At 31.4% G+C, this 23,487-nt stretch overlaps 2 long non-coding RNA genes across 4 annotated transcripts; one reads left to right on the forward strand and one right to left on the reverse strand.

The window, feature by feature from the left end:
* The first annotated feature begins 9,090 nt into the window (after positions 1-9,090).
* Positions 9,091-10,510, forward strand: LOC132624067 (uncharacterized). Its single transcript, XR_009576518.1, has 3 exons — positions 9,091-9,703; positions 9,951-10,018; positions 10,270-10,510. It is a non-coding gene; the product is annotated as an uncharacterized LOC132624067 (long non-coding RNA).
* Positions 10,511-12,552: 2,042 nt separating this feature from the next.
* Positions 12,553-21,701, reverse strand: LOC132623991 (uncharacterized). 3 transcript variants are annotated; one of them, XR_009576498.1, is made up of 6 exons: positions 21,544-21,701; positions 21,265-21,379; positions 16,382-16,475; positions 15,911-16,290; positions 13,784-13,871; positions 12,553-12,792 (listed from the first exon to the last, which is right to left on the reverse strand). It is a non-coding gene; the product is annotated as an uncharacterized LOC132623991 (long non-coding RNA). The 3 variants fall into 3 exon arrangements; XR_009576497.1 differs by lacking the exon at positions 13,784-13,871; XR_009576496.1 differs by having other exon boundaries at positions 13,784-16,290.
* Between the last annotated feature and the right edge of the window lie 1,786 nt (positions 21,702-23,487).

Genomic DNA, 23,487 nt, shown 5'->3' on the forward strand with positions numbered 1-23,487 from the left:
TATGGGACTTGACTGTGAAGTAGGGTTTTGGGTTTTAGATAGACTTGAATGGGGGGAGCAGAAATAGAAATGGAGAAGAGAAGGTTAGGATTGTCATTTACTTGTTTTTTTCTAGCTTTATGGTTCTGGCCCAACAACACATACATTACTGGCCCAACATCTACGCCCCTTTCTTAGTAAGAACCCAATTTTTTGCATAGATTGTTCTTCGTATGGATTGGTCGGGGTGGGCATGATACGGTCTCTGAAATTTCGGTAAGATAATTTCAGTTTTTGATTTTAAAAATACTATACCATTACCGTATCAAATTAATTCGGTATTTTAAAGTTCGGTTCGGTATTTACGGTACGGTAAATCGGTACCATAGTTTGTTCGACTTCGACTTACATATATATACTTATATCGTGGATAATTATGACTTCTGCTACTTAAGAAATGTTTCAATTTTTATGCACTAAACACCTTATACATGTAAAAATATTCAAAAGATTACACAAAAAAAACATTTAAATCACGATAGAGTAGTCAAAGTTTCAACATTTAAACAATTAGTTTTCTAATAATACTAGTTTATATATTTGTTAGTATTATAATACTAAGATATATGAATTGTCTATGTAATTATATACTTTGGTATGATATTCGGTATTTCGGTATTTTCTTTATGAATACCGAATACCAAACTTTTTAAAAATGCATACCAAATACCGTACCGAATACCATAAAACCGAAATCGCGGTATAAAAAATTCAATTTCGGTATGGTAATCGGTATCTACCATACCATGCTCACCCCTATAGATTGGTCTTTAATTTTTGCTCTACTTCTCTATTAATAAAAATTTATGATTCAATGTACCCTTATTTGTTGGTCTATAAAATCAGAGATTCTGGGTTTGAACTCTAGCAAAGTAAAAAAATAAAAAATAAAACAATTTTACAAAGTAAGGTTTTCATAGAAATTATGCCTTAAGACATAATTCTACAGAACTGTGCGCGAACAAGGCATAGTTTCTATGTAGTTTTGTAGAAATTAAGTTACTACAAAACTATGCCGGAAAAGACATAGTTTCTATATAACTTTGCCTGAATAGGCATAGTTTGCTATGAAACATTACCTTGTGAATTACTCTGCTGGGATTCAAAGTACCCTTATTTGTTGGTCTATAAAATCCGAGATTCTGGGTTCGAACTCTAGCAAAGTAAAAAAATAAAAAATAAAACAATTTTACAAAGTAAGGTTTTCATAGAAATTATGCCTTAAGACATAATTCTACAGAACTGTGCGCGGACAAGGCATAGTTTCTATGTAGTTTTGTAGAAATTAAGTTACTACAAAACTATGCCGGAAAATGCATAGTTTGCTATGAAACATTACCTTGTGAATTACTCTGCTAGGATTCTAACCCAGAATCTCAGGGATATTTTGGCCACTTTTTTAATACTTAAAGTGGCGAAGGGAAAAAAATTAAATATCAACGATTTGAGGGGAAAAAATTAAAGACCACCCCAATATTGGGGCAATCATACGAATTTAGTATGAACGCAGCTTAGCCCAATAACTTTTTGGGAAAATTACGTGTGGTCACTACTCTAGAAAAAATATTACTACTATTACCTAGATTATTAAATAATTACTGAAATTACTAATAATTTACCAATTTTACCAAAAAACTTGAAATTTCGCCCATTCCCACCTTTTTACCCTAATTTCAAGGTTCCCACCTTTTCAGCCTAATTTCGATGTACAAAAATATTTAGCTATTTTAATTTTATTTACTCCATTAGTTACGTTATACACACACAATTATGCAATCTGATTCTACCCATCTTTATCAATTTTGGTCATTTTGAAACTTCCCTCAAATTCTTGTGATTTCCCAGATAATTGTGAGGGTGGTCCATTTTTTGATCTGATTACTTTCACCCAAGATAATGTAAACGAGAAACAAAATTAATCTCACATACACAGATCATACATGGTTCATACAAAAAAATAAATAAATTATACAATGTATATACACAATTCATATAATTAATTAGTCTCACATACATATATCATACACAATTCATACACCAAAAAAAAATACACAAATCATATAATGTATATACACAATTCATACAATTACTTAGTCTCACATACACAGATCATACCGAGTTCATACAAACAAAAAAAAAAAATACACAATTCATATAATTAATTAGTTATGGAAGAATTTAGCGGACAGAAGAATTTGTTATGGAAGGGAGATTATGGGGGATTGTATTAGCAAAAGAATGTAACTGAAACGGTTTTTTTGGGATTCTAATTCGGGAAAGAAAAAGAAAAAGGAAACTGAAATGCATTTCCCTTATAACAATGCGTTATCAGGGGGAGTTATATTTAGGTAAACTTGTATCCTATGGGAATTTACAATATTTTGTATGATTTGGTAATCAAACAACGGGTATTTTCTGTAAAATTGATTTTTCTAATACTATATGTAAATAATAATACAATATTACATGTACAGGAAATTTTCCCTAAGTTTTTTCTCTTCAACTAGCCCAATAGGCAAGCCTTCAACAAGTATAATACAGAATGCACCAATACTTTTTTATTCTTAAAAAAAGATTGTATTTCCCACATCTATGCTATTATAGAAGCACTAATGCCCTTAAAGAAATGTTTTTCATTTATTTTATTCTTTAAAAATATAGGAGTATTTTATATTAAACAAAACTATAATTTAATTATTTTCCTCTATTTAGCACTTTGAAATCAACTAAAATTTTGAAAAAGGAGAAAAAATGATTTGTGTGATTTTGATATATTGTCATCAGTCAACACGTAAATAAATATCATCAATCTAGCTTGATCAGTACCCAAAGTGACCAAGAAAACATTATCACATACTCTATCTGCCACGATTTACTATTATCATATGTCATGCATGTAATTTTATACCAAATTATATATCAGAAAAGGATCTAAGAAATGGTTTTTCGTGAAAAAATATTTTACGTAATACCTAACGTAACTAATGTCATATTCTATATGAACATGAACATATATTACTACCAGTTTGGGAGAATGTCACTGCTTTTGACTTTCAGAAGAGAATTTATTGTGTTTAACTAATTAAGTATGCACCTTACTTGAATATCTACCTTCCAAAGAGCAATTATTGTCCTTAATTAATTAATTATTTATCACCTTACTGAAATTTTACATTATTGTGCTTGTATAAGCTGGACACTACTTGCTAACAAGTTGATCCATATGGCGTTGCCCTTTATTTGTAAACTAATTTTATGACCTGAGTGTTAGTGGCAAAATTAAAATTTAGACGTTACTGGTTTTGAGTTAAGAAAGTAGGTTATTAATGGTACATTTCGTTCTATCTATACTTATTTTTTGCACGGATATAGAATTTGGCCCGAAAATATGGAGAAAAAAAAAGTAGAATAAATTAATGCAGCTTAAAGAATTCATTGAGATACTAACATTAAAGGATTCTAACATTTCTTTTTTCACAAGTTGATATTTTTTTGTGATACATCATAACTCTTTCCTCATTGTCTAGGAAAAAAAGGAATTGTGGTTTAAGTTTCTTTAAACTTCAGCTCACTTGGGTTTAACGTACTATCTAACGTTTGAATTGTAGATGAGAACACAAATATGATATTTTTTCCTTCTCTTTTCATCGTTAGAGCTTAAAAGAAGTACTTCTTTGTTTATCAAGTTAAACTAATGAACTTTTCAAATTGTTTTTGTTCTTGATGAGGACATCATAACCAATACTGCAATTTAAAATCAGGCAGCAGATTAGTTTGCAAGTAGGTCGTTGCAGATATATTTAGAATCTTTAGTAGATATATACTAGGATTCTTTTTTATGAAAAATTAAAGAGAAGTAAACGTCAATTTTCTAAAGCAACCATGTCATCTTGTCCCCCAGCTAGTCTTTTGAAATAAGTATTTCACACGTACAATTAATTCCTACTTGATTCCTCCAACTGAACCGAAAACCAGCAAATTACAACTGGATTACAGTTCCAATTTGATGTTGATATAAATAGTGAACCTGGTTGAATAAATAATTCTTGGAGTAACGATCAAACAAGTAAATAGTTTATACTAGTCAAACTTCTTGAGTTCTTTTGAACAAAACTTTTTACAACGTAACTATTCACTATATAATTTTATACGGTTGTCTTCTCTTGTACATTAATTTATCACGTAGAGTCGATGCACCGACGTGCTATTAAAAAATAAATGCAATATAATATTTGTGGATAGAAATAGCTAGTGTTAGGAGCCCTTCTTTTCAGCAAATACATGGGATGGTTAGCCTGTAACATTAATACAACGTAAACCCGTTGACTTCCATAGAACAAATATCTTATAGCCCTCTATCATCGGGTTTTTTTTTTTGTTATTATTTTAATCTATTAAAAATCTCTTCCATTCTTTCTTCGGGGTGTGGGGTTGACAAGCCAATAGTAGTATGGGAATAAAAGTATATTGTTTTTTGATAGATTATTTACCCGATAATGGTAATTAAGAAACTCTGTGCCAGTGTTAATTAGGAGCATCTAACGCATTTAAGTTTTTTATTCCAAAGATTTTATATAATTTGTATGATGATGAAATATTAGTAAATATATAAAATTAGCCGCAGAAAATTAATTTTAGCCTCCAATATATCTGATATCTAGGGATATTTCTCCCACACGATGTATAAAATGTTCAGATGTATCCCTCGAGGATTTAATAAGCTTGTTCAGTTAGATACTGGAAACAGAAATAGCAAAAACTTAAAGAGAGAAAAAACCAGCTTATTGGGGGAAAAAAAGGAAGATAGCATTTAAAAATGTGTTAGCTCTGCAAAATATCATGTTATAGAGCCCGTTTGGATTGACTTATAAGTTGTTTAAAAGTTGCTTATAAGTTGTTTTCGGCTTTTTTGAGTGTTTGGCTGGCCAGCTTAAAGTCATTTTGTGCTTAAAATAAGCTTCAAAAAATAATTGAGCTCATTTGACTTAACTTATCTAAAGCAGCTTATAAGCCGAAAACAGCTTATAAGCCAAAAAAAAAAAGTTAGACTACCCCAACTTATTTTTTTTAACTTATAAGCTGCAAACAACTTATAGGCATAAGCCCATCCAAACAGGCTCATATAGGTGTAGGAATAACGGCTAATATTTTCCAAAAAGTTATACAGAAGTAGGAATAACGGCCTCGCAAGTCGCAATTCCCTTGCGGTCAAACTCTTATGGGCGCGTGAGCCTATTCCTTTTTCCCTCTTCAAAATCAATTAGAGACACTCCCTTTTGATAATACCCATCATTTATTTTTCCAACAATACTAACAAAGGCAAACTATAAAATACATATATCGCATCTTGTAGCCATATAAATTTAGCTAATTGATTTGTCACCTTGTTGTTTTGGTTAATGCTCAATCAAACTTACTGGTTATTGCTACATATTATAATATACATAATATGTTACCTGATGGTATAATGTGCACAGCAATAGAAAATAATATTTCGTGTTTTCTTGTGGTGAGGCAATACTCATATAATTTTGGAATATTTTTCAATAGAACATGCATGGATCAAATAAACGTGTACATACCAAACTGCATGCATATAGGCATTCTGGTGATGGCAACTGTCTAAATGCTGTAGCAATTTATGACTGAGAATGAACAAAAATATTTAAGTTGATGATATATCAATATCATTGTCAACTACTTGAATTTCCTTTCAGCGTTTTCTGGCTAGACCCACAGCTGATGTCCCAAAGAGAATGTGATACGGTCTCTCTTGTCTAGGATATTGATGCGTCCTTTTGATATTTTTGTTCTCTCTTCTTTTTTGACTGACACTACGACATAAGGCATCTATAGCTACGAAATCTTAGCTATGAATTTAAAAACCGTGGCTAATACCTAATAATAGTCACAAAATTTAAAATTTCGTGGCTAGCTACAAATTCGTAAAAAAATTTAGCCACAAAATTAAATTGACAAAGCTAATTTCTCATTTTTGCTATAATTGCTAACAATCGTGGCAATAAACACCTAAATAGCTACAACTTTATTGCTATGAAAAAGTTCTGTAGCTAAATTATCACTTTTTTCCACGAGCTTAAACTTACTGTAGCAATAGTTAACCTTTTAGCCACATAAATTATTTGAAACAAAATGTTGCAGCTAAATAAATATTTTAGCTTCAAGATATAAGAAATTGTGGCAATAGTAAAATGATATCGCCGCAAAACTTTAGCTATAATAAAATTTCGTAGCTAATTATTAATTTTTGCCACGAATTGAAATTTACTGTAGTAATAGTAACTTTTTAGCCACAATAAATTATTTGGAACAAAACATTGTAGCTAAATAAGTATTTTTGCTTCAAGTTATAAAATATTATGGCAATAGTCCAATGATATAGGCACAAACTTTCTTGTTGTAATAAAACTTCATAGCTAATTATTAATTTTTTGCCACGAGTTGAAACTTGTTGTAGCAATAATAACTTTTAGCCACAAAAAATTATTTAAAATAAAATATCATAGCTAAATAAATATTTTTGCTTTGAGTACTAATAAATCGTTGAACACTTGACTTAATAGCTATAATCATCAGTTCCAAGTTTTGATTCGATGTCTTCAATAGTATCATTAGCTAAGGTGACATCAGTTTTGGCAATATCAATATTATAATTAAAAAAACATCAACCTTGTCTAATAACGTGTGAATAACTAAATATATGTAGAGGTTAAACAACTATAATCTTGTATAATTGCATTGTATAACATATTATATTTGTTTAATTTGGACAATAGAAAGTGTTATTAGATTCAAACTACTATGTTCTTGTATTTTTGTTGATCACTGTTGTATCTAATTTAAATAAATAAAAGTTGTCAAATTAATGGGTTAATGCTATTTTAATAACTTGATAGTTATTCAGGAATCTAATTAAAGCACGAAAAAGATAAGAATTTTAATATAATTGACAAATGAGCATATAACAAACTAGCAATATTATTTAAGATGAAAATAGTTTTTAAAGAAAAATATAATTTAATTATGAAATCTATCGCTAATTTGACGCTAATATTTTAAAAATAAATGTCGTTGCTAACAATATTATATATAATAATTGTTTGTAGACAATATTGTTTTCACCATATAGACTATAATTTTCTAATTATGTAAACGATAAGAATATGTTTTCTTATACCTAGTTACACTAACAACGAAAAATTTAATGTGGTTGAATATGTAAGTCCATTAACAAAACGATTATATTATAATATACTTATTAAATAAGTATTTTGTAGACAATATTGTTTTCACCATATAGACTATAATTTTCTAATTATGTAAACGATAAGAATATGTTTTCTTATACCTAGTTACACTAACAATGAAAAATTTAATGTGGTTGAATATGTAAGTCCATTAAAAAAACGATTATATTATAATATACTTATTAAATAAGTATTACCTATAAGTTTCAATTATAATTAAATTAACAATAGAATTTTATCCAATTAATAATTTAAGTAACAAATTATAAAGAATTTAAACAACTATGTTTATAATGGTTTGGTGCTTTACTAATTTAATCTAGACATAAAAAAATTGGTCTATTACTACTTTAATAGTTTATTAATCATATAATACTAAAAGTGGGAAGTCACATAATTGAAAGTTGGATCACTATTCGCTTCTTTTATCTTCCACATTAATAGTAATAATTTTGCACAACGTTTTCACCCCATTTTTTTTTTTTTATCTTTCTTGGCTTTTCATATCCGTTTACACTATCTACAAATTGCACAGTAAATGACAGATCTAGAGCCTGTTTAGAAAGCCACCAGGTAATTGGAATTGAGTGTAATTACACAACACTTGACATTTTTGTTTGACCAAGTAATTACATGGTTAGGCAGGAATTGAGCGTAATTGAGAGGATGTAACTATACTCTCCAATTCTCGGAGGGGGGGGGGGGGGGGTGCTCTGTGCTATTATTCTAATTTTTGAAACTACACCTCTTAACATTATAAGGAATGAATCATTAACAAATTTGGCATATAATGAGTGATGTTATTAAAGCAGAATATCGTCGTAAATAAAGTTATATACTTATATTTCCCCTTTATGTTGGAACTTACTTATGTTATGTTGAATTTGACTTAAGAGTATTATGTTAAGCTTTTTCTATTGGATTTTCAATTTAGGTTATGTTTTCGATTTTACTTTATTTGCTTTAGTATTATTGACTTGTTATTTCACATTCCATAATGTTTATTTTTCACTTACAGTTGATATATTTTTTTTGGGTCAAACATTTGAATAATGTTAAGGAATTATATTTATAAATATTAATTTTTTTGTCAAACATCCAATTCATGATGTTCTCACAAAAAAGTCTATTTTTATTTTTTAAAATTAATTAAAATTATAATATTATTAATTTAAAAAGTATATATCAATTATTTGTTACAATATCAGTTACAAATATATGATTATTAATTAATATATTTTCAAGAAACAATGTGTTGTTAAATACCTAAAGAAACAATGTGTTGTTAAAATACCTAATTTAATATCATTTATAAAGGCACATATGTTTCAAATATTGATTTTTAATTTTTCATAATTAAATTTTATTTTTAAATTAAAGTAACTGTGTAATTACACTTATGCAACCAAACAACATGTTGCAGCGGTCCATTTTGACCAGTAGCTCGGGTTTTTGCACCAGTTTTCACCCAAAATCCAACACCAATCCAAGGCCCTACAGACGCAAACAAAACATGCACAGATACATAAAAACACACTACAGACTCAACCGTGGCCTTAGAATTCCCAACGGAGGTCTAGTTTTCTAAGTCACCCTGTAACGACCTAGCAGGTCATTACAGTTAAGAATATGGTTGATATACGTATGGTTGTACATCAAAACTAACTAATATATAATAATTTATATTTAATAAATTATTACTTGTAAGTTTTAATATAAAAAATAATTATGTAATTTTATTTAATTGATTTTGAATATCACAATTAATATCCATGTGCTTGTATCTAACTACATTGATCACTAATTATATTAAATTTAAATTATCATATACATTATTGATTTTATGATGTAAATGCAATATTAATAACTTACTAGTTATCATAAATCTAATTGAACATTAAAAAATAACAAATATATTTCAGAATTTTTTTCATACACATAATTAATTTATTTTGTCCTTCTTAATGTAGTTATGATTCTTTTTGTTTTTTTATAGGTATACTTAATTGTCATTGTTGTTATCTTATTTACATTATCGTATTTGCATATAAAGAAGTAAAAAAAATAGAAGACATATATAAAACAAGAAAAGAATGGCAATTAACTAAAGCTAAAAATCCAAAACCTAATCCTCATATTTTTTTACCTCCAGCCGCCACACCCCTCTACGGTTCCTTATTCCCTTTGTCAATTCCACCCCAAATCTTATTCCATATCAAAAAATCATAAGGGGTTTTCTGGTGTTATGTAATGGAGTTGGGTAAATGACTAATCAATTTTTTTTTTTTTAGAATGGAGGGGCAAAAGTCTTATCATATATTTTAAGTGATGGTTCCTCTGTATTAAATCTACATCAGCAAAATCTCCATAAATGGTCTATCATAAATTTGAAGCAGGTCTTTTTTATTTTTGAATATGATTCTTTGTCTATTTTCTTTTCATATAGATCTATTTATTGGTTACTTTCTCTCATCCTCTTTATTGTTTTTAATGTATACTTCAACTTTCATTTCTAACTTTTGTTGGATTCGGTAGAAGCATTTTTATTCTTCCTCTTAGTTATTAATAGAGAAGAGAAAAGTTTGAAATTTTATGTTCCTTTGTAAGATTGGTATACCAATAATATATTTTTTTTGGTTGAAGGTTATGAAATGCGATTAAGGAGATGCTATTGATCGCTTTTGATAGAATTATCTTGATCTTTCTCCAAGGTAGGTGGTTATTAATTTTTCTACTTAATATTCGCAATTTATCAAGTGGTAACAATCGAAATGTATTATGATATTTGGAGTTTTTCTATCAATTTTAAGATTAGTGAGAGTTTCATTATGAAAATACATGAGGATTTTTCATGATGAGTTCATTCATGTATTTGGCATAATATATGAAAGACGGTTACATATACATATATAATCATTTAATTTATGTTTCTGATATTAATTTACTTTATCAAAATTAACAGGTACATTTATGGAATTACCATAGCAGAAGCAATGACAAACTAGAGGGTAGATATTGATCAAAGTAAGATTGGAGGCTACGTGGGAGGAGAGAAATCAGAAGGTTGTGCGGCTTTGAGTCTCAAGCAAGATACTACTATTGTAATTGGTGTCATAGAAGAATTATGTATTGTGAATGTTTGAAATTTTAGATCCGTAACTATATGTAAATTGAAACTTACTCTATATGTAAATTGAAACTTACTCTGGAATCCAATTTTTTTCATTTGTATAGAAGAATTCTTCTAATTAACATTGCTTGTGGGTTATTCTTTAATTTGTAGCGATGAAATTTTTTAGTTCGTAGCTAATTATTATATATATAATCACCAAAAATAGGGCCACACATTTTTACTTTTCGTGGCATATGAAGAAAACATTTAGCTATAATTTATACATTTCATGGCAAAAAAAATGGATTCTTAGTTACATTTAAAAATATTTGTGACAAATACTTCAATTTCTAGCTATAGATTCTTGAACTTGTAGCTAAATACAATATTATTGCCACGAGACTAAAGTATCAAAAATAGCCACCAAATTTGTATTTTCATGGCAAATAAACTAAATTTTTTGCCACAAAAGAACACATTGTAGCTACTATATAAATATTGCTACAAGTTTTATTTGTCGTGGCAAAAGGATATAATTATTTGCTATAAATATATTTTTCGTGGCAAGAATATTTTACACTCACAGCTACAACACAAAAAAATATTTGTAGCAATAAGTATTAGTCCTTAGTCGCGGATCATGTAAAGTCCGTAGCTAACTTTTAGCTACGCTACATTTTGCTACGGATGCTACGGAAAAAAATATTGTGGCTAAAGTGTTTAGCCACAAAATTTTTCATATTTAGCTACAATGTGTTTTGTAGCTATAGATGCCTTATGTTGTAGTGTGAATAGGATCGGGAGATTTGGAGCGACAGTAAAGTTGAAAATCTAGGTTTTCTAACTAATCTTCAAATTTTAATTTCTACGGCTAAGAGTTACAATTTTTCAATTATCTGACTCGATATGCCACACTATGATATCCAAGTTGATGCAAGTATACAGAAACTACTGACTCAGTTCGTTTCTTGAAACAACAATGAAACCCATGGCAAATTGATCTTTTTAAAATCAAAACGGGATTTCATATTCCTTGAACTTGATAAAAAATTTACAATTAAATTCCTTGGAGGAAGTCAGTCTGGTGTTTTACCCAATGTTTTAACAACTCGATCAGAAGGGAGTCCATGCAATTAATTAACTTGACCACTTGGATAAAAAAATGACATTGTTTTAAATTCTATGTAACAAGCTATGAGTATCTCTTTCTGTGAAGTCCATGCCTTCTTAAATTTTGGGTAGTCTCAGTCTAGACTAACAAGTCACTACTCAAGAGTCAATGAGCATGGAGAGGCACACCGTTGAAGGACTACATATACATGCTTTACGCTGGATTTTATAAAATTGAAAAAATGTTCAACCGACGAATCTTCATAGAGTTGATTTTTGGATCATATTCATGGGCAGGAATATATATATATATATATATATATATATATATATATATATTAGTCTCTATGTTCGTGTTTCGCACGAATATATCTTTCTTCATATGCTACAAAATGCATAAATAAAATATGAATATTCAACTGCTTCTATATTCTAAATATAATTGATAATTTGACGTAGAGACCTTTAAAGTTGATAATAAATTAATACCACGTAATAGAATTGTGTAATCATCATGAGCTTTAGCGGGGTCACTACTCAAGAGTCAATGAGCATGGAGAGGCACACCGTTCACTACAAGAAAAAAGGCCTTTAGCGAGGGGAAATTCGGTCATTAAAAGTCAAAATCCGGTCGCTAAATGTCAAGAACGACCATAAAAATACCGGTCGTCACCGGTCATTAAAAGCTCCGACGTTAAAAGTCAACGACCGGAAATCCGGTCGTTAAAGAACATTTAACGACAACATAAATTCCCGTCGTTATATGTCCTTTTCAGCGACCGGTTTTTCCCTTCGCTAATTTGTCATCCGGTCGTTAAACTTTTTTACCAATAACTAATTCAACCTGCAGAAGTACTTTTAACGACCGAAATTCCTTTCGTTAATCGTATATCACTTTCAACACCAATACTTTTAACGACCAAATTCTTAGTTGTTAATTGCCATTTAAATATTTGATATTATACAAAAATTTATACTACTGATTAATAATAATTATTTCATGCACAAACACATCCGAAAAAATACTAAATAACAAATATTCCATATAAAACTTCATTGTTAATACAAAGAACTAATTAAAGAAAGATATACCATATCCAAGTTATATGACATCTTATCAATGACGAAAAAGAGAAAATTTGCAGCATATATGCATAAGATATTGTCTTTAAACCTCCCCTAACGAAATAAAAATCCCTCTTGAACTTCAACTTGCTCCTTACTTTCATGAACGATAGATTCTTCCATCTTCAAATTCTTGAGCTGTAAGGAAAAAACAAGTTTATGCCAGTTTAGTAACAATAAACTCTTAAAGAAGAAACATAATTCCTCAAACGTATTTACCAGGATGCAAAACATTAAAGTTTCTAAAAAAGCATGTGAACAATAACTTATATATCTATCGCATAGTCCCAACAAAATTAGATGATTTCCAAAAATAAAGATAGAGAATTGTGTCCTAGTGAATAACTGGTTTATCTTTTTAGAGTAATGTTCAGGAACCTAAAATTTATACGCACACTTGAACTTCATTATCCATTATTAATGAAGGTGAGACTTCTATTGTCTAATTCAAAGTTTTGGAGCTTTGCATGATTATGGCATGATTATAATATATGAAAATCAGGTTGTTGCTTCTTGCACCCTCAAATTTTGACTTTAAAGAAGAAAAAAAGACGGTGAGCGTAAATCTTCCCCATTGATAACTAAGACAACGAACTTTACTTGCAGATAGATTCTGAAATGACAAGAGCGTAAATTGAAAGAAGAACATCAAACATTGAAAGAAGAACAACAAACATAGATATCACTGCCGCACTTTGGACCAATATGGAGCTCTAAAAAGACGGAGACATAGTACAAACGTGAAAATATTCCACTTCAAGCATCCAGTCTCCTCATCTAAGTCTAGGGACACTATAAGAGCAAACAAAAATTTACTTCACTTAAAGTTCAAAAGAACTGGAAGTCTTCGACAAAAGCTTTGAAGTTACTTACAAAAAAGATGCATACTTTCAAATCAAAATTTGCAAATCAGAAAATTTACTGATAGATAAAAATTATTTGAAAAAGGTATCAACTATTTGGTCCAACTAACCCATTGCTTTAAAATGCATGCATATAATAAAATCATACTTTAGATTCGTCTCTGTTTAAAGGTATCAGTCAAAGGAACACCATACCGTAAGAAAATACATTACGGATGCACTTAAACTTTATAGTATACTTCAGGATTATTTTGTTAAATACTCACTTTTTACCATTCAAGTGAAGATATAAGAGCTTTGTCCAGAACATCCCTACAATATAATCATTACTTCGACTGCATACTTAAAGGATCACTGTAAACAAAAAACATCCTTCAAGTTTTTAGAAATGAGCTGGTTTCAGTCTGTCATTACCCATGGTTATAAAACTAATAGAACGCTACAAAATCACATACAAGGCAGGTGACATTTGTAAAAAATACCAAACTTTGCAACTCCATTCCAGATACACTGATTCTTAACTACAAACAGAAGACATCAGAGATGTTTGAAGTTGGTACTCATAACACTGCTAAAACCACTAGATCATGCTTTCAAGTGATGCTTATAACTATTGAGTTGTAATTGAGCATGATGATGATGAAGGTAAGGTTTAAAGAGATGAATCTTTTAAATAGTTCTAGAATGTTACTATATATTAAAAGGTCCGACCAACTCATCCTTTTCACGGGCAACAGCTACCAGCCAACATGAACAATTAAGAGATGTTGCAGAAAAGTTACATAAACACAGTAATTGAAAAATCGCCAAAAACACATTAAAATCCTTTTCACCATTATTATACATCTTTTTCACTAGTATTATTCACCAACAAAGAATCATAGTTAAACCCACAAACACCAACAAACTTCAGAAGTTATGTAACAAGCTTCTTCCAACGCATTCTATTTTAAAAAATGGACTGATACTCCATTAACTGCAGAAAGTAAAGCAGAACCAGAAACGCAGAAAATGCTAAAACATGCAGCAGAAAATACAAAATACCGCAACAAATTAATTTCAGAAATGCCTGTAGAGACCAAAGTCCGAGAAACTACAAAAATAAGAAAATACCCTAAATATTGCTTCATATCATATATTCTTATTCAACAATATTTACTTTGTTACAAAACCAACTTTTTTTCCTAATTGACTGTCTACCATAATTTTTCCTTCAAGAGAGGAATTATGTTTCCTACATCCACCCGTTTAAGTAGTATAGACTTAATACTTTGTGTTGTTTATGTTTACTCTGAGTTTCTTAAGTATCAGAGTTGATCCTTTACCTGCTATAGAGCTTGTTTGGATTGACTTATTTTAGATGCTTTTAAGCCAAAATATCTTTTAAGCACTTTTGTAATGTTTGGATTCGATAAAAAAGTCCTTTTAAGAACTTTTTATTTATGCCAAAATAACAAAAATAAGTCAAAAGTCATAAGTTAGAATTTCTAACTTATGACTTATAAGCTATAAGCAGGGGCGGAGCCAAGTGTTACGAAGGGGGTTCACTCGGCAGAAAATTACAGTGTATATTGAAGGTTAAAATTATTTTTTTGTATATATAGTAGATGTTGAACCCCCTTGGCTTCTTCGTATTTTTGAACCCCCTTACTGAAAATTCTGGCTCCGCCACTGGCTATAAGCCATAAGTCCATCCAAACAGGCTCTATACTGTCAAGAAAAAAAGGAAACTTTAAGAGTAATGATTTGAAGTAGTTGAAAGGTTTAATTATAACAAGTTTAATGTATTAAAGAATCAAAATCCACTATTTTCCCGAATTTAGTAACACAATGATAGTGTTTTTCAGTATATCATTTCCTCCCTTAAATTGTTTTCTTGATCATTTACTTATTTCTTAATCACGTTGCATGTGTATTCCTATATCTACGTATGTGGAGGCTAAATCTAATTTACTGTTCGTCTCATAGGATGTCCTCTGAACTTTCATGTTAATGGTGGTACTTATACCATCCTTTTTCTTATTCTTCTATAATGAAGTTCTCTAGTTCTCCTGCCACTGACATTGTTGTCTTTGTTTGAGGTTGTTTAAAGAATTAAACTATCAGTTTAGTTCTGATTCATGTGTGTGGAGGAGTTGTTTATTGGATGCAGGGACTGTTATTTTGTCATTTGTGAATTTGAGCGGTTAGCCATTTTGATGAGCGAATCACTCTTCAATAAGAATTTTTCTCCCCTTAAATTGTTCATGATGAAGAAAAATCATATTTTTTCTCAGTTAAATTAGCAATGAAAAATGGGTGACTTCATCCAAAGTGGTGGAATTGAAAAAATCCATAGAGGAGTTGAAAAGAACTGATCTAGCAAAAAGTTAGAAAAAGAAGCAGAAACTTACCTTGGCCCCCAATTATACTTGCGTAAGTTAAAAAAAAAGGTCCTTTGGCAAAAAGTTCGGTGGAAACTGACTAAGATGATAAACAATACCTGCAAGTGAACCTCGCTCGACGTACAATTAGTTAGTAACACCATCAACAACAACCCATAAGTAAAAGAAAAAGAAGAATAAAGAAATAAGATGCACCATAGAACCAAGTTCATTAATACACATACAAAACCAGAAACTTAGCTTGATGAGAAGAGCACTCTAAGAATGTGTTTTTCTTATCAGTAGCAGTTGACAAGAGCCAGACCAACAGACGAGCAGGTTCGATGAGCGATGAGCGGTAACGAGAGAAGGCTGGAGTTCTTCTTTTAACACAACTATGTGTTTTGTGACTGAAGAATAAATTCCCAACTTTAAACAATCTACTCATTTTCCTCCTAAATATATACCTATTAACAAAAGAAGATTCAGAATGAAACATACTATTATACAGCAGCAGCTAAACTTATAACAGCCTTAAACCAGCACTTCAGCAGTTGGCAGCAGCAACTAAGGCAACAACAGTCTTTGATCATATCTGTTTGGAATGTGACTTGAGTTTCAGATGTCTCTTTGCATGGTATTTTCACAAGACATTGTACGGTAAAATAAAGGAGAATTCACTAACAGGTGGGGAGAAGGAGAAAAGCAACAGGCAGTTAAAAGTACATATTTAAGTCATTTATGAAAAGCTAGTTAGTTCCAAAGATGAGAGCACGTCAAGGCTTTGAATTATAGAGAACATTACGTGCTCAAACTATATTTTACTTAGAAGAATCAAGCGTGGGAGGAAATATTTATTTTTGAGAAAAAACAGGTATATACGGCATGCTGCTAAGTTGAATTTCTCGTTAACTTAACATCAAATGTAAAAGAGGAATATCATCGAACCCTTAACAGTTATCAAGGATCGTTGTTCATGCAAAAGATCACACATACACATTATTTTATCAATACTTTGATTATATGCTAATGTAGGCAAGTTGCAGCAGCTGTAAGCACTAAGCAGAAGCTATCAAGCTAAGGCAACAATACAAGTTACAACAGTCTAGCAACTAAGGCAAGAATTAGTAGCTGTAAGCCCTATGCAGCAGATAAGGCTAATTACAGTCCATATAGAGAGATCATCTATTTTTTGGAGATGTAAGAATATAATCCTGTAAATGTTTTCAACTCATTTAGCTCTCTGGCCATGATAAACGTGATTTTGTATTGCAAATGTAGAGAAAATCTATCTAAGTATATTCCTAAAAGACAAGTCAAATCTTTATAAGTAAACATAGGATGGAAAAAGTAAAAATAATTCTATCAAAATACTGCAGCAGCTGCAGACATTAAGTTTATTAAGTTTGTTTTTTTTTTTTTTTTTTTGCTCACCTAATATTTTCTTCATTAAGCTATCAAACAATATTTTGGATTCATCTTGATTGTTCGATTGATATTCTCTTATTAGTGCAACAACTTAAATTTGTCGTGACCTGAACAACAAGAAAAGAAATAGAAAAAGCAGGAATGAGGAAATGTTAAATGATGCAGTTCACACCAACATATTTGTATCATATTATAAGGTAGAATTACACTCTTGAAGGAGGACAGAGATTTTGTCCTTTTCAGCACATGCTACGACAAACTCAAACTACGAAAAAGATGATTTTAAAAACCTTGGAGAGGCAGCGCTCAGCTGGACCTTAATCCGATGGAAATAATTCAAACCAATAGGAAATTTGTAGCATTGAACTTGGTTCAAGAGGAGTACTCAATATTGACCCAAAAATAAAGTCACAAAAGGTATGTCTCGATATATTTGACAAACAGGGAGATCATTGGAATAACTAAAACAACTCAATTCCACAATTAGTCGTTGGGGATGGAGATCATTGATAACCTTAGAAATTATCAGACTAACAAATTTATTCAATAATAATCATCATATCCCCTCCTTTGATATTGAAGACCAAAGGAGGATTTGTTTTACTAACAACCCGTATATGCTAACAGGTTTTGACTTTAACAATATTTACTCTAATTGAAAAATCACAAATTAAAGTGGCATATGCGTAATCACCTTGCTAAAAAGGAAAAAAATACTAAGGCAGAAAAACAAGTAAAGGGAAAGTGGAAAAATAATACTGAAATGAAATTGATATTGTCATGCTTTTCTATTTTGAGTTAAAGAACATAAGAAAGGGGAAATATACCCAACTGCAATAGGAAAAGAGAAAAAAAATCTAAGATATTCTAGCACAAATACAAGAATCTTGTTATATCCCGTATTTTTGAACCTCGGAGCATCTGCTGGGGTGGGGCCCACATACTGAGATTTTTTTTGGAACATCTGAAAAGTCATATGAATCACATATGTAAAGTTAAACACAACTCATGAAGTACCTTTGGACCAAATCAAAGTGGAAACCCTCCAAACGAATATTTTTAAGAAAACGTTTTCGGGTGACCTGACTTTGGGGGGCAAAAACTGTATTGTAAGTTTGGAATTTCGAAAATACCTTGAAATAGAAGTTGTAGATAATTGAATTAGCTTTCCATCCATAGGTCGTGGGTTCCCAGGTGACGTCGGTACAAGGAGATATGAACGTTTTAAGGTCGAAAGGTCAGTGGGCTAGGCCCAACTCGGGACCAACCGAGTTGGCCCAAAAAAATGAAAAAAAAAAAATTCAGGCCCAAGTGAGGAGCCATTCGGCCATGGTCCATAAAAAGTATCCAAGCCCATGGAATTAAGTCATGTGGTCAATGAATAAAAGACCACTTAATCATCCAAATTCCATAGAACTTTCAAGAGAAAGAATAGGAGGAAAAACAAGAACAAAAAGAGGGCATTTCGGGTTTGGCCATAGAAAAATCACCCCTCAAAATCTTGCCTCTAAAATTATTTTCTTGTTGAATTCCTACTAAATTAAGTGTCCTCTACAACTTGGTGTAATTGTTTTGGAAGAAGGAGCACTTATTTCTTCAAGTTGACAACTTGTTCAAGTGAAGAAGTTTGTAGAAAAAGGTAAGAATCAATTCCTTTTTCTTATGTTATGAAGGTTTGTTTATGTTGTGGTATGTGGAAATGAGTAGAAATTATGGAAATAAGGAAGTTTGCAAAGTGGGTATGTATATATATATGTAGCCATGGGTGTATATATGTTGTATACATATATGAGTTGAATTTTATGTTGCATTCTAGTTGTGGTTATGATGGAAATTATATTGGGAATGAAAGTTGAATGAATTTTGGTTGAAGTTGGAATGTAGATGATTATGTCACTTTAGAATAATTTTGTGATATTATGGAAATGAAGTTGTTAAGATGTGAATTATGATTATGGTTGATGAATTTGGAAGTTGGAAACTTGTTATGAAATTATATGCCAAAGATTTGATGTTTTGCATAAGTTATGCTTTTGGCGGAAAAGTGTATATCATGTATATCAAGTGTATATCCTAAGGGAAATGGTATGAGATGTCTTTAGATTTATATGGTGATGATCATGATGGTTGTTGAATATGAAATTATTGATCTTAGTTGAAAGTTGGGTTGAATTGAAGATTATGTCAACTTGTGAGAAAAATGACTAGTTGAAGGATATTTGTGTTTTTAATGTTCATTGTTGATATTGTTGTTGTCGTTTGGGTTGTTGTTGATTGAATTCTCGGGGTGTCATATGTATAGGGGAAGTGCTGCCGAAATTTCGGTAGCCAAATATGCTTAAAGTTGAAATAATGGCATTAATAATTCACAATTGGTAAACTTGACCAATTGCAGTTTTTCGACGAAACGGGAAGTGAGATTGGAAAGGCTTAAGGAGCGTGAAAGGTATGTAAAGTAAACCCAATTCTTCCCTTGGCATGCCCTTAGTGTATTAGGGTCGGATCCGGGCCTCGAAGGACCTCTTGGCCCTCGGAATCCGCAAGACAAAATTTCAGTTTTTCCTTCAGTAGAATTGAACCATTTTGATACGCTTTTTCTGAAATTATGCAATTGTGCTCTAAATTACTCAGAAAGTCATAGGATGTTTGTATAACCTTCGTAGATGATATTATATGTTTAGAGGGCACACTTTGAGCCCGCCGCCTTATTTGTTCTGAGGCGAGCCCACTATTTACGTTTTTGCCCCTAATGTGTTAAAGCTTCCTTTTTAAGCGATTTTTGAAAGAAATGTTTTAATTACCCTACTAATCGCTTAACGAATATAATTTTAAATATTCTGTTAAATATTATAAATTATTTTGACACCCGGAATGACTTCGGGAAAGTCAGACTTCTGTAATTTATTATGATATCCGGAATACATTTATTATGATTCCGTCCGACTCCATTTGATTTGTTTGTCTTTGCTACGCCTCATCGAGTCTTTGAAAATACTTATGATATTTTTAAATTGCATTAGTCTCTCACTACTCCATTCGTGGATGTCCCAATGTTTCCCACACTGAGCCCGGGCCAGGATATGTTGTCAAGCGTAATTCTCTGCATTGTTCGCCGCGCCCCGATGTGAGGGGGCAGGTATACGCGTACATGGGTCTGTGGAGTATGATGTGCCATGTCCGCCTATTCTGATCTGATCTGTTATGGCCATTCTGATATGACATTTTATGATACGGGGCCACGCCCCCTTTTCTGATTCCTCTGTATTGTGGCACCAGTGTCGGGAGGGTGACCACGTTCTGTCTGCCGAGTCCCGTGGCAGGGATCGGATATGATATGACATATGTTTCTGTACACATTCTGTCTGATTTGGAAATATGCATTTGACACTCTGGATTTTGTACCCATTTTCTGTAATCATTATGATTTGACTTCTGTGATTCCGCTTTACATATTCAGTACATATTTCGTACTGACCCCCTTTCTTCGGGGGCTGCGTTTTCATGCCGCGCAGGTACTGACGACAGGTTCGCTGATCCACACGTTTAGGATCCTATTTCTGCTATTTGGGGCGCTCTCTTCTACAGAGCCCATCTTTTGGTACAGTCTGTCACTGCTATCTGGATATGTACTTTGTTCAGGGTATGACGGGGCCCTGTCCCGTCTTATGATTATGATATGTTCTGTAGAGGTCTGTGGATACATCTGTGTGGGTTCTGTACATATGTTTGGGATATTCTGTTCTGTGATGGCCTTATCGGCCTATGTGTGCCAAGTATGCTTTTCTGCTAAGTTCTGTAGCGACCACTAATATTATTATTATATTATTATTCTGTTAATATGCTAATTTGGGGTATCGGGTACGTATAGGTGCCCAACTCGGGCACTGGTCGCGGCCCACGGGGTTGGGTCGTGACAAATCTAAACAACAAAAGCACTAAAACTAAAAAAGGATTACCTGATCCTTTGCAGAGAGCGGGGCGTTGAGGGGTTTGAAGATCACCTTCAATATTTATCAAATATACGATTCAATTCCACTCCGTTCAGTAGAATCGTACGAAACGGAAAAAAAACTGAGAAAAGAGTTAGACTCGGCATAAATTGACTCGAATCCAAACAAAGGGCGTAGATGAAAAGAGAAGGAAAAAGAAACCTAGATGGAATCATAATAAATTCGGAATTGGGAAAAATCAGGCATTTCACAAAGAATTTCATAGTTAAAACATCAGAAACTTACCTTGATGAAAAGGAAGCTCCAAGAAACCTAGAGAGACCACGCGAAGTGTATCTCTGGTTGTTGATTTTTCTCTAACTGGAAATAGAAGAGAAGCACGCTGAGTGTATCTCTGTTTACGGAGGGTTGAGGAAAGGGGATGGGTGGAGAGACGTGGGTGTGAAAATAAAGAGGGAAACATATAGCGCCTTTTTTTTCTAATTATTATTTTAACGACTGGATATTAATATTTCTAACGTCCGGATATTATTCCGTCATGAATAGTAAACTAAAAATTGACTTTTAACTACTGGAAAAAAATTGTGTCGTTAAAAATACATTTTAACGATCGGATTCATGTCCCTTCGTTAAGAATTGGTCGTTAAAAGTCAATTTTCTTGTAGTGGTTGAAGGACTACATATACATCCTTTACGCTGGATTTTATAAAATTGAAAAAATGTTCAACCGACGAATCTTCATAGAGTTGATTTTTGGATCATATGGTAGTCTCTATGTTCGTATCTTTCTTCATATGCTACAAAATGCATAAATAAAATATTAACATTCAACTGCTTCTATATTCTAAATATAATTGATAATTTGATGTAGAGACCTCTAAAGTTGATAATAAATTTATACCACGTAATAGGATTGTGTAATCATCACGAGCCTTAGCGGGGTCTCATTGTTATCAAACTAATACGAATTTCAATGCCGTAATCCCGCATAAACGTTTAACAATACTTCCACAAAAGCCAAAATTATTATTAGAACCTTAGCATTTGCATCCGAAAAACTACATAAAGTTAAAAAAAAGCATAATGATTGAAAGAAATAATATCTTTCAAAAAGTTTACCAAATTTTGTTATCTTCTTTTTGAAGTAGTACTAAAGCTAAGTTTATGGGAACAATGAGTTTTTATTTTATTTTTTATAATAGAAGTGATTGACCCTCATATCCAATTAAATTAGGATACCGTTCAAATTGAAAAAGAAAAGAGATACTCAAATGTAAAACGTGAGTTAATTTCCTAGTTGAGTTGATAATCCTTAGGTTCTGTAGTCGTAATAGGATAATGCTTACATTTTTGTTTGATAGTGCAATTAGAAATAGGATTAGATATTTACGTTCCGCAGGTAGTTCATTCAATAAAAAGTTTTGTATTCATTCAATAAAAAGTTTTGTACTCAGACTGCATAAACTTAAATTCTATTATGAATATTGTCGCTACTTTAGCAAGGCCCAATTAGCACTTAGCATCAGATATAGATATTATATATTACAATGTAATGGAGTATATATACTTTTTTTTTTCCAAAAGAAAAATATTTTAAACCGCACGTGATCTTATACCTTCAGAATTTAATCCTACATGCATTTTCCCATAGGAATAACTCTACTATTACATGACTTGTTTGGATAAGATATTACCTTTTTTAGGATAAGATATACTTTCGGATAAATATAATAATCACTCAAATATTATTTCAACAGCTAGATTGACACGGTTTCTTCATGCAAAAGCTCATTTTATCCTTTTAACAATGGGAAAGCTCCACCGTCCGCGTTGAAAGTGGCTAGTTAATTAATAACTATCTTCTACTTTTTGGAGTAAAAATTCAATACCAATTTTATAAGTGGATAATGCTTTCCTAGTCATTCAAAGAAAGTAATTTAAAATTTGACAAGTCAGTTTTATTTAATGGCTACTAAATTATGTAGATTTTCAGCTAGCCAGTTGAGTTTTAGTTGTTTTTCCCCGATATCTTTATTAATTCTCTGTAATTGAATAAATTAAAAACTATAGTAGTAATGTCAATCCCCTGTTCTAAAAACAATTATAGAGTTTGGAAAACAACGGATAAAGTGTGAATTTCGACACTGATTTCTCAATTTTTTCTTGAAAGAAATTTGCATATTTAATATGAATGTTAAGAATTATACACACACAATATTTGAGAAATTA

Source organism: Lycium barbarum, chromosome 12, assembly GCF_019175385.1.
Source record: "Lycium barbarum isolate Lr01 chromosome 12, ASM1917538v2, whole genome shotgun sequence".
In the NCBI taxonomy this organism is placed as follows: domain Eukaryota; kingdom Viridiplantae; phylum Streptophyta; class Magnoliopsida; order Solanales; family Solanaceae; genus Lycium; species Lycium barbarum.